Below are 12,642 nucleotides of genomic sequence, written 5' to 3'. Positions count from 1 at the left end.
CTACACTATGAAATGAGGTCGAATTTATAGAAGTCGGTTTTTTAGAAATCGTTTTTATATAGTTGATTGTGTGTGTCCCCACACAAAATGCTCTAAGTGCATTAACTCAGCGGAGTGCTTCCACAGTACCGAGGCTAGCATCGATTTCCGGAGCGTTGCACTGTGGGTAGGTATCCCACAGTTCCCGCAGTCTCCGCCGCCCATTGGAATTCTGGGTTGAGATCCCAATGCCTGATGGGGCAAAAAACATTGTCGCGGGTGGTTCTGGGTATATGTCGTCAGGCCCACCCTCCCTCTCTCCGTCAAAGCAACGGCAGACAATCGTTTTGTGCCTTTTTGCCTGGGTTACCTGTACAGACGCCATACCATGGCAAACGTGGAGCCCTCTCAGCTCACTGTCACTGTACGTCTCCTGGGTGCTGGCAGACGTGGTACTGCATTGCTACACAGCAGCAGCTCATTGCCTTGTGACAGCAGACGGGCAATAGGGCTGATAACCATCGTCATCATGGCCTAGGTGCTCTTGGCCACCTCGGTAAGGTCGAGCAGGAGTGCCTGGGCAGACATGGGGGCAGGGAGTAAAATAGGAGTGACTCGACCAGGTCATTGTCTTCAGTCCTGCTGGCAGTTGTAATGCACCGTCTTCTGGCGAGTAGCCAGGAGATGAGGATGGCTAGCAGTCCTACTGCACCGTCTGCTGCCAGCCAAAGATGTAAAAGACAGATGGAGTGGATCAAAACAAGAAATAGACCAGATTTGTTTTGTATTCATTTGCTCCCCGCTCCCTCCCTCCCTCTGTGAAATCAATCGCTGACAATTGTTTCCATGAGGTCTGACAGGGGCACCTTGAAAAATTTAATGGAGATTCAGTCCTGCCTGGACTACAGAGGGGAGGGATAGCTCAGTGGGTTGAGCATTGGCCTGCTAAACCCAGGGTTCTGAGTTCAACCCTTGAGGGGGCCATTCTGTGTGACAGTTGTTCTTGTTTCTCCTTGATGTAAAGCCACCCCCTTTGTTGATTTTAATTCCCTGTAAGCCATGTCATCAGTTGCCCCTCCCTCTGTCAGAGCAATGGCAGAGAATTGTTGCGCGTCTTTTTTCCACGTAGACGCCATACCACGGCAAGCATGGAGCCCGCTCAGATCACTTTGGCAATTAGGAGCACATTAAACACCACGTGCATTATTCAGCAGTATATGCAGCACCAGAACCTGGCAAAGCGAAACTGGGCGAGTAGGCGACGTCAGCACGGTGACAAGAGTGATGAGGACATGGACACAGACTTCTCTCAAATCATGGGCCCTGGCAATGTGGGCATCATGGTGCTAATGGGGCAGGTTCATGCCATGGAACGCCGATTCTGGGTTCGGGAAACAAGCACAGACTGGTGGGACCGCATAGTGTTGCAGGTCTGGGATGATTCCTGGCGGCTGCAAAACTTTCACATGCGTAAGGGCACTTTCATGGAACTTTGTGGCTTGATTTCCCCTGCCCTGAAGTGCCAGAATACCAAGATGAGAGCAACCCTCACAGTTGAGAAGCGAGTGGCAATAGCCCTGTGGAAGCTTGCAATGCCAGACAGCTACCAGTCAGTCGGGAATCAATTTGGAGTGGGCAAATCTACTGTGGGGGCTGCTGTGATGCAAGTAGCCAACGCAATCAAAGATCTGCTGATATCAAGGGTAGTGACCCTGGGAAATGTGCAGGTCATAGTGGATGGCTTTGCTGCAATGGGATTCCCTAACTGTGGTGGGGCTGTAGATGGAACCCATATCCCTATCTTGCCAACGGAGCACCAAGCCGGCGAGTTCATAAACCGCAAGGGGTACTTTTCAATAGTGCTGCAAGCACTGGTGGATCACAAGGAACATTTCACCAACATCAACGTGGGATGGCCGGGAAAGGTATATGATGCTCGCATCTTCAGGAACTCTGGTCTGTTTCAAAAGCTGCAGGAAGGGACTTTATTCCCAGACCAGAAAATAACTGTTGGGGATGTTGAAATGCCTATAGTTATCCGTGGGGACCCAGCCTACCCCTTACTGCCATGGCTCATGAAGCCATATACAGGCATCCTTGACAGTAGTCAGGAGCTGTTCATCTACAGTCTGAGCAAGTGCAGAATGGTGGTAGAATGTGCATTTGGATGTTTAAAAGCGCGCTGGCGCAGTTTACTGACTTGGTTAGACCGCAGCAAAACCAATATTCCCATTGTTATTACTGCTTGCTGTGCGCTCCACAATATCTGCGAGAGTAAGGGGGAGATGTTTATGGCGGGGTGGGAGGTTGAGGCAAATTGCCTGGCTGCTGGTTACGCACAGCCAGACACCAGGGTGGTTAGAAGAGCACAGGAGGGTGCGGTGCGCATCAGAGAAGCTTTGAAAACCAGTTTCATGACTGGCCAGGCTACGGTGTGAAAGTTCTGTTTGTTTCTCCTTGATGAAACCCCCCGCCCTTTGGTTCACTCTTCTTCCCTGTAAGCTAACCACCCTCCCCTCCCCCCCTTCAATCCCCGCTTGCAGAGGCAATAAAGTCATTGTTGCTTCACATTCATGCATTCTTTATTAATTCATCACACAAATAGGGGGATAATTGCCAAGGTAGCCCAGGAGGCTGGTGGAGGAGGGAAGGACAAGGCCACACAGCACTTTAAAACTTATTGAATGCCAGCCTTCTGTTGCTTGGTCAATCCTCTGGGGTGGAGTGGCCGGGTGGCCGGAGGCTCCCGCACCGCATTCTTGGGTGTCTGGGTGAGGAGGCTATGGAACTTGGGGAGGAGGGTGGTTGGTTACACAGGGCCTGTATCAGCGGTCTGTGCTCCAACTGCCTTTCCTGCAGCTCAGTCATATGCGGGAGCATATTAGTTTGATCCTCCAGCAGCCTCAGCATTGAATCACGCTGCCGCCATCTATCAGCTTCAGCCCTCTCTTCAGCCCGCCACTTACCCTCTTCAGCCCACCACCTCTCCTCCCGGTCATTTTGTGTTTTTCTGCACTCTGACATTGTCTGCCTCTACACATTTGTCTGTGCTCCGTCAGTGTGGGAGGACAGCATGAGCTCAGAGAACATTTCATCGCAAGTGTGTTTTTTTCGCCTTCTAATCTTCGCTCGCCTCTGGGAAGGAGAAGATCTTGTGATCCTTGAAGCACATGCAGCTGCTGGAGAAAATAAAAAGGGACAGTGCTATTTAAAAAGACACATTTTATAGAACAATAGGTACACTCTTTCATGGTAAACCTTGCTGTTAACATTACATACATAGCACATGTGCTTTCTTTACAAGGTTGCATTTTGCCTCCCTCACTGCGTGGCTAACCCCTCCCCCCTCCCCGTGGCTAACACCTCTGAATGTTCCCTTTAGAAAAGCACCCTATTTCAACCAGGTGACTATGAATGATATCACTCTCCTGAGGATGACACAGAGAGAGAAAGAACGATGTTGTTTGAATGCCAGCAAACATATGCTGCAATGCTTTGTTCTGCAATGATTCCCGACTACGTGCTACTGGCCTGGCATTGTAAAGTGTCCTACCATGGTAGACGGAATAAGGCTGTCCTCCCCAGAAACCTTTTGCAAAGGCTTTGGGAATACATCCAGGAGAGCTTTCTGGAGATGTCCCTGGAGGATTTCCTCTCCATCCCCAGACACGTTAGCAGACTTTTCCAGTAGCTGTACTGGCCACGAATGCCAGGGCAAATTTAATCATTAAACACGCTTGCTTTTAAACCATGTATACTATTTAAAAGGGTACACTCACCAGAGGTCCCTTCTCTGCCTGGTGGGTCCGGGGGGTACTGGCTCCAGGTCCAGGATGAGAAACAGTTCCTGGCTGTCGGGAAAACCATTTTCTCCGCTTGCTTGCTGTGACCTATCTACAACCTCATCATCATCATCTTCCTCATCCCCAAAGTCTGCTTCTGTATTGCCTCCCTCTCCATTGACGGAGTCAAAGCACATGGTTGGGGTAGTGGTGGCTGAACCCCCTAAAATTGCATGCAGCTCATCATAGAAGCGGCGTGTTTGGGGCTCTGACTTGGAGTGGCCGTTTGCCTCTCTGGTTTTCTGGTAGGCTTCCCTCAGCTCCTTAAGTTTCACGCAGCACTGCTTCGGGTCCCTGCTATGGCCTCTGTCCTTCATGCCCTGGGAGATTTTCACAAATGTTTTGGCATTTCGAAAACTGGAACGGAGTTCTGATAGCACAGATTCCTCTCCCCACACAGTGATCGGATCCCGTACCTCCTGTTCGGTCCATGCTGGAGCTCTTTTGCGATTCTGGGACTCCATCATGGTCACCTCTGCTGATGAGCTCTGCATTCACCTGCAGCTTGCCACGCTGGCCAAACAGGAAATGAGATTCAAAAGCTTGTGGGCCTTTTCCTGTCTACCTGGCCAGTGCATCTGAGTTGATAGTGCTGTCCAGAGCGGTCACAATGGAGCACTCTGGGATAGCTCCTGGAGGCCAATACCGTCGAATGCATCTACACTACCCCAAATTCAACCCGGCAAGGCTGATTTCAGCGCTAATCCCCTTGTCAGGAGTGGAGTAAAGAAATTGATTTTAAGAGTCCTTTAAGTCAAAAAAAAAAAAAAGGGCTTCGTTGTGTGGACGGGTGCAGGGTTAAATCGATTTAACGCTGCTAAATTCAACCTCAACTCCTAGTGTAGACCAGGGCTAAAATGGAGAGATTTTTTATCACCTACTTTTAGTTCTAAGATACCCCTTGGGCTCATTAGTCTGTCTTTGCTTAACTCCCAAGGCCTGAGAGACAGGAGGATAGTCAAACTCAGCACTTCCACAAAGGAGAGCAGAGTCACTAAGACACTGGGCTCTTAGTGATTATTATTAATTTTAGTATGGCAGTGCTCAGCAGCTACAATCAGGATTAGGTAGTGTACAATCAGGATGGCCCATTTCCAACAATCACTACAAAAGTTTTTTTTTCTTCTGCTGATAATAGCTCACCTTAACTGATCACTCTCGTTATAGTGGGTATGGCAACACCCATTTTTTCATGTTGTCTGTGTATATCTATCTATCTATCCCTACTGTTTTTTCCACTGCATGCATCCGATGAAGTGGGTTTTAGCCCACAAAACCTTATGCTCAAATAAATTTGTTAGTCTCTAAGGTGCCATAAGTACTCCTCATTCTTTTAACATTAAATACATTCCTTCATAATACAGCATGAGAGAATATCAAAATCAACATAACCGCTATGGGTCTGTATATGACCAGTGTATGTTTTCTTATCAGTGTTAGTGGGAGCAAAAGTGTTCATGTCACTTTGAAACAAAACAGACCAGGATGAGCCCTAAGGATTTCTCTCAACTTGGTTTTGTATTTTATTTTATTACATAAAATAGCCATCAATAAGGGAATGTATGCTAAACAACTCATAAGCATAAAATATAAAATGTGTAACTGTGTGAAGCCCTTCAAACTTAAGGGGAAAGTTAGGTTAGCAATAACTCAAACAATATGAACTGTAATTGCATAAAGAAAAGGAGTACTTGTGGCACCTTAGAGACTAACCAATTTATTTGAGCATGAAAGTGAGCTGTAGCTCACGAAAGCTCATGCTCAAATAAATTGGTTAGTCTCTAAGGTGCCACAGGTACTCCTTTTCTTTTTGCGAATACAGACTAACACGGCTGTTACTCTGAAACCTGTAATTGCATTGTTGTTTTTATTAATAAGTAATAATTTTTGCATCAATGTTTCACTCTCACATGGCCAGTTGTATTCTTTCTATGTTAAGAGGCTGCTGCTGGCCAATTTCAGTGCTGGGAGTTGTCAGGGCTCTTGCTCCTCCCTTGCTGTCAAAGGCAAGTTGCATTTAATTTTTTTAATTGTATAGTTTTACTGTTAAAAGTCTTGTTTAAAATAATTGTTTCTTTTAACACATGCTAGGTAACTAATTAATTATGCTTTAGCTTGGCTAGTTCAGCATATGTTAAAGGCAACACTCCTTGTCTGCACTGGACTTTAAAACCTGTTAGCTAACATGCTAGCATAACACTGTAAATCCTAGGCTAAATAAAGCCTATGGTATCCAAACGCACTACATAAGCATATTAGTTGGATGTTTCTGCTAAAATGATTAGTAGTGAAATGGCTCTTATTGATGTTTAAATTATCCCTGTGTTTCACTGTAAACACTGCATGCAATGAATGGGGGCAGTTTACATCTCTTACAGCTTATTGTCTGTTTGCAGACTCTGGAAGACAGCCATGTATCTATCACTTTATTTTCAGTTCAAGTTCAGAAGACTTGCTTTGCAACCATAAGAGTTTCAAGCTTTTCCCTTTAAATGAAAACTTAGACTCTGTAGGAGCTGGAAAGCCACTGGTTAAGATTTGGAATGATTTTATAGCCCATCTCTTCTACTTTCAAGCCTTCTTCCTTTGGACTTGAAAAATGTGATTATCCAAAACTCATGTCATCACAGATACAATATGAGTTAAAAAGACAAAACAACAACAAATTATGCATACTCAACATCAACAAGACTCTTCTAAACCTACCATGCTTTTGGTTCCTAGGCTCTTTATAAATTTAAATATTTTAATTAAAAATTGGCTGATTTAAAAACTGCCTGCATTATTTTTGTTGTAATTATTTACTTTTCTCTATTTAGGCATTTCCTCATTTTCAGATATCCCCCTTTCTTCTGCAAAAAAAAAAAAAAAAAAAAGGATTGGTTAAAAGTGGCAAAAATTGTCTATTGGTCATCGGGGGGGGGGGCAGTTGAGTATTTATGGCTGCTTGTTTTCTTAAGAAAACTCTATCTTCCTTTGCATTGTGTTCTGCCACAGACTGAAAGGGAGTAGTTTATGAATTATTTAGATTTATGTTGCTTGTTCACATACTCTCTGATACTGTATTTCATTTGATGTTATTGACTGGGAAGGTTATATCCCAGCTGTAAACTAACTGAGGATTTATGACAGTTAAGTGAGATAGAATGAAATGCAGTCCATTTCCCATCACTTCTCTTCAAAGTTATCTGATTAAACCAATAGTTCATGATAATTAATAATATTCCACTTTTTTACTACTATGTGTTTGACGCTGGAAACCCCTTTCCACACAAACAGTCCTTGCTCATCTGAGTAGTCCCAGTGAGGTTAATAGGGCTGGTTCCATGATTAAGGATTACTCACATGAGTAAAACATTGCAGGATCATGCCATGATGGATTTGTGTATGTTGTCTATACCTATATCAAACTACAAATTCCATTTTGTTTTGTGAATGCCATTGTCGTTGTAAAAGAGTTCTGAGCCTTCAAATGTGGTGATCTTCTTGCACTGAAAACCCCAGGAGGTATCAGGAGAAATACCTATACCTAGCAGAGGCTAACAGTGGAAAATAATCAAGAAGCATTAAACTGGATCATTGACAGGGTGAAAGTAAAATTTCTCTCTTACTGGTATGGGAGTGGAGGGAGGTCAGCTTTGCCCCCCTCCCCCCTGGATGGGGTGGTGCCTCAGGTGGAAGAGGTGGGGCTGAGGGGGGTCAGCGTCCCCCAGCCAGCCCATCTACACTGCCTGGCCCGTGCCGCCCGGAGCTCGGCCCGCACCGCCCGGGGCTCCACCCACTGCCGCTGTTGTCAGCCCAGGGGGCAAAAGGGGCAACGAAAGTGCTGCCGCAGCAATGCTTTAAAGTCAGCTGTATGGGCCGGTACTGGCAGCTACTTTTTACTAGTATGCCGTACTGACCCATACCGCCTTACTTTCACCCTGATCATTGACCACTCAAATGGAAGCACCATAAGACAATGAGCTGGCTAGAGCATAGAAGAACCAGTTCTCCCAGGTGGGCTTGTAACCAAACAACAGCTCACCTGATGAGAGTCTTATTCATGATAGGTTTCAGAGTAACAGCCGTGTTAGTCTGTATTCGCAAAAAGAAAAGGAGTACTTGTGGCACCTTACAGACTAACCAATTTATTTGAGCATAAGCTTTTGTGAGCTCGCTGTAGCTCACGAAAGCTTATGCTCAGATAAATTGGTTAGTCTCTAAGGTGCCACAAGTACTCCTTTTCTTTTTGTTCATGATAATCACTCAGGAGAGTCACTTGACAGAGGAGGCTAAAACCTTATAACAGGGAGGGCTTTCTCACTGGCCTCTTTTAGACAAGAGATCAGAAGCAAAAGGCAAGCGATGTAGATCCTGGACTCCCTAGAAGACACTGACCAAAACCCAAAAGGCTCTCAGAGTGGTGAGGAAACTGAGGCCAGAATTTGCATGCAGGTTTTTGTTATTTTCTTTAGATGTATATATCTCTTGTACTTTGTGAGTTCAGTGTTGTTGGTTCAAAATTCCTTTTTCCTGAAACTGAAACATTTTAGGTTGGTTTGACGTTAATCTCTGTCTGTCTGAGCTATCATGGTGCCTTATGGGAGTTGTAGTTTGGGTGCCTCAGACACTGGTTTACCTTTATGGGATAAGCTCATGGGCTGGACTACATGTCCCATTACGTAGGGGAAGAAACACAAAAATTTTTAATAATTAAATGTTCCAGACATATTGCCACCCTCTACATAAACATTAATTTTTGAAAATGATATGCTGACTATTACATTAAAGTACTTTTTTAAACAAAGAAAATGCAGAAATTATGTATACAATAATATTTTAACTGCCGGATCTTTCAACAAGATTAATAGTAAAAATGAAATATGCAGCCAGAGGAATTAACAAATGTTAGAATAATTATCTACAGATGTTGAAAAATACTTAAATATCTGTTTTGCTATTGATTTCCATTCAAGTGCTTTTTAAATACAGTGGAGTGCAAAGCTTACTCTTCTGGGAGCTTGCTGATTTATAAAAATTAAAATTTCCCTGAAGCAAACTTCTTCAAACTAAAAGCTGATAAAATCACAATGGCTTTTGTTAAATTTTCAAAATCAACAGGAATATACTATTGTATCTTCATGACAATATCACATGCTGGCAGATAAAACTGGGCTATTGTAATAACAATAGCAAAGGAGTGAAACTAGGGATGTCCGAATAAGTTAAGGATAACAAAGACAAACGTGAACGTCTTGCCACCATCAAAGCAAACATGAATGTTTATGAAGTTTAGGTCAGTGCAGATACATAACCTAAGAAAATCCTCCAGGCTCATCTCGAAGGGTATGCTACCTGTCACAATAAGTTTCCCTACACAGTTGCTTGGAGATACTGCCTAAGGTCACCCAGCATGCCAGTGGCAGAACCAGGAATAGAATCCAGGTCTTTTGTGTCTCACTCCAATGCTCTATCCAATGGGCAACAGATCATTAACTTTTTTACTGAAAAAAATACTTACTGCCATTACTATCTCACTACATTTCAAAAACAAATACAGCAGTGTTGCATGCTGGCATTGCAAAATAATCTATATTAAAACTATGTGACAAAATTGCAAGCAAACCATGTTAAAATTATTCACTGACACTGCAGCGGTCTTTCTGGGGTTGGTGAGTAGACATTGCCCCAAGAATGCTTCTCAACATATTTGTAAAAAGGTAGCCAGAAGAATGGTCTTTTACAGATTTGAAAAATTGATCTTTTAATGTCCACTAAAATCTCTTTAGAATTACTATCAATTTTACTTAAGACCAATAAAGGACATAATGGGAAGGGATAGCAAACCAATGAAACAAAACAAGTGCCCTGAATTCTGACACATGCTGTGCCCGCAAGGGCTGGGGGGAAGATACCAGCAAAGGAGGACACTCAGGCCTAAGAATAGTAAACTATGCTTTATTGAAGGAAGGAAGAACTTATGCTCCAACCTGCACAGGGAGCCCCTAGGATGTGCGGAGGGGCTGCAGGGGACTCTGGCCGTTCGAGACAGCTGACCAGGCAGGACTCCACCCGGGGGGAGTCCTCTGCGGCGCTATATTCTCCGCGCTTATCTCGGAGTTACATGGGATCAACAGCTGGTTACAGTCTTATGTGTATAATTTATGCTTATTACATAAACTGACTTGTTTACAGGCAAAAATATGCTGAGCTATGCTGCAATATCTTTTGGCAGGGTCTGCTGGACAAAGTTCATTGAAACTGCCTGCATCCTCCGCTTACATCCAGTCACATACTCAGTCCACCACTTAGCTCCTCGCCAATCTTCCGCAACCTTGCCCCTACACATGCACTCATGGAAGGTTTTTGTTCTTGTTTGCTGGAATGGTTAAAAATTTCAGCAGTGGTTGGCTCTGTTAAATTATTTAATTTAATTGGCCTAATTCTATGAATAAGTGTGCTTTAATCCCTCAGGCTTTACTTATTCGGGGGGGGGGGGGGATAAGCGAGTCATGCTGTGTATCTTCATTGCAAACACTGAGACTGAATAGTGTCATCAGTAAAGACAAGATAAAGCTTTTAAAGACATTTTGAGATTTCTAAAAGATTTCAGGATGGTTTCACAAGAAAACAAATGAGTGTTTTGATAAATCTTAATGTGGTTCTTCATGCTTACTTATTCAGAACAGTTGAGTTGGCTTAAAAAAAGTTTTCACGATTTCTGAAACTCTAATATTGTAGCAATGTAGTAAATCTTTCTCTGATGGGCTGTAAATGCCTCAGGAAATTAGTAATGGAATACATTGCCTTTTACACCTAAGTCACTGATAGAAGTCTTTCCTAGGTAAACACCATGTAAAAGTCAATATCATTTCAGCGGTGTATTTGTGAATTGGATAGGTCTTAGTCCAATTCCTAAAAGCTGCTCAAGAAACAAGAAACGCCATACTGGTTGTATTAATTGGCTTCCCTGCCCCTCAGTCTCAACAGCAAGATCAAGCATTGAGTGGCATTGAACTGTTCCTCTTTGGTAAATAAATCCTCTTCCTCTTTGGTAGATAAATAGAGGACTTCAGCACTATCCATCAGGCACCTTTTGTAAGTACTAAATTTAGTCTGAAAAGAAACAAGTGAATCACTTTCATGCATTATTTTGCTCTGCTAACTGACTGAGGGTGAGGCTTTTGCAGTGACACATATTGATGCTGCTTTTCTTGTTGGTGAAAATGTGACCTAAAAGAAAGTGCAGGAATGATTTTTGTACAAGTCGTCATAATTTGTGGTGGAAACAAGACTGCATTTTTCTTAAGACAGTCTCCAAAAACACATACTTCAAAATCTGTATTTTTCTTTTTTATAATACAATGTATGTAGTTAAAACTTAAGAAAAGAAGTATTCATCTACATATATGCAATACATTTTGTAATTAAATCCCAATTCTTACTATGCATCTCTGAAACACAGTATTCAATTACAAAATATACAAAGTTCTTCCCCTAAGAAGGTTGCTGAAAAGTATATGGGCTATTTTACACTGTCGTGTGGTTGTGATTTAATGGGGCTGCCTTAGAAAAAATATAATGGTTAGAGAAACCCACACTGTTGTCTCTGTTTTGCTAACAAATCCTGGCACATGTATGGTATGGAAAGATGTTGCTTTGGATGGAATTCATTACTGGAGAGAAGCAAGGGAGGTTGTTTTTTTTAATGAAACTATTTTGGCAGGATAGATTGGCTCAAGGTAAACTCAGCAGTACTAAAAGAAAAAAAGGGAGTGAGTGAGTGAGCAAAATACTCTGAAGTGGAATACTGAGTCTACAGAGCAAAAAAGTATATGAATACCAACATCACCACACAACTAAAGAAAGCAGTTCCATATGATTTATATAACTTTGAAAGCATAAATCATTCACAAAAGTAAGACTGTGTTCTTTGCTGCTACCTCAATTAAAAGAAACCCAGTTGCAAACAGAATTCCAATACCATGCTTTTCCCAATACGTATAGCTTATATGGCCTATTATTCGGCCCTCCGCAACACCTATTGTTGTTTTCTTAGAATCCTGTATCTTAGGGTATTTATTTGTATTACAGATGTAGCAACCAAGATCAGGCTCTCATTGTGCCATATGTTGTACAAACACATACCATAAACCAGTTCCTACCCTGAAGAGATTGCTGTTTAAATGGACAAGGTAGACAAAGGGAAGAGAGGAAATATTATTATCCCTTTCTTTGTAGGTGGGGAATTGAATCACAGAGAGGTTCCCAGACATGTATGCATGTGAGTAGTCCCACTGGCTCCAGTGAACTACTCACACATTTAGATTTAAGCATGTGTATAAAAGTACCTAACTCATGTGCCCAAAGTCACACCGGAAGTCTGTGGCAGGAAGGAACTGCACAAGCTCTCCTGAGTCCTAGTTTAGTGCCTTAGCCACAAAACCATTTTTCCTAGGCTTCGGACCTGAGCTCCTTACTCAGGCAAAAGTCCCATTGAAATCAAGTTGAAGAAGTGAGCCCTATGGTTGAACTAATAGCTATTTTGTAGTTATTTACTACTTAGTATCTTTGGAAAGAGACACCACTCTTTAAGATGTTTATTTTAGTAGTGGATGATCATGCTTATCTAAACATACATACTCTCTCGTAAGCTGTACATCTCTGAAAGGCGTCATGGTATTATTGTTCTCAAACTACCTTCAATAGTTTGTCATTAGTCCTCTCCTCTCCCCTAGCAGAAATGGAAAATGAGCTAAGCTAATTTATAGAACAACTTCTTTTGGTTCTTCTTGTTCTTGACATAAAAGCAAAATCATTCTATCATTTAAATATTCTA

General features: G+C 42.8%; 1 long non-coding RNA gene across 1 annotated transcript in view; it reads left to right on the top strand.

The window, feature by feature from the left end:
- The window catches only part of LOC142073174 (uncharacterized), a 37,290-nt gene that overhangs the window by 10,192 nt on the left and 14,456 nt on the right, over positions 1 to 12,642 (top strand). The gene's annotated exons all lie outside the window — the stretch shown is intronic.

Source organism: Caretta caretta, chromosome 9, assembly GCF_965140235.1.
Source record: "Caretta caretta isolate rCarCar2 chromosome 9, rCarCar1.hap1, whole genome shotgun sequence".
Taxonomy (NCBI): domain Eukaryota; kingdom Metazoa; phylum Chordata; order Testudines; family Cheloniidae; genus Caretta; species Caretta caretta.
Note: the sequence above shows the minus strand (reverse complement) of the source record. Positions and strands in the feature narration are given on the sequence as shown.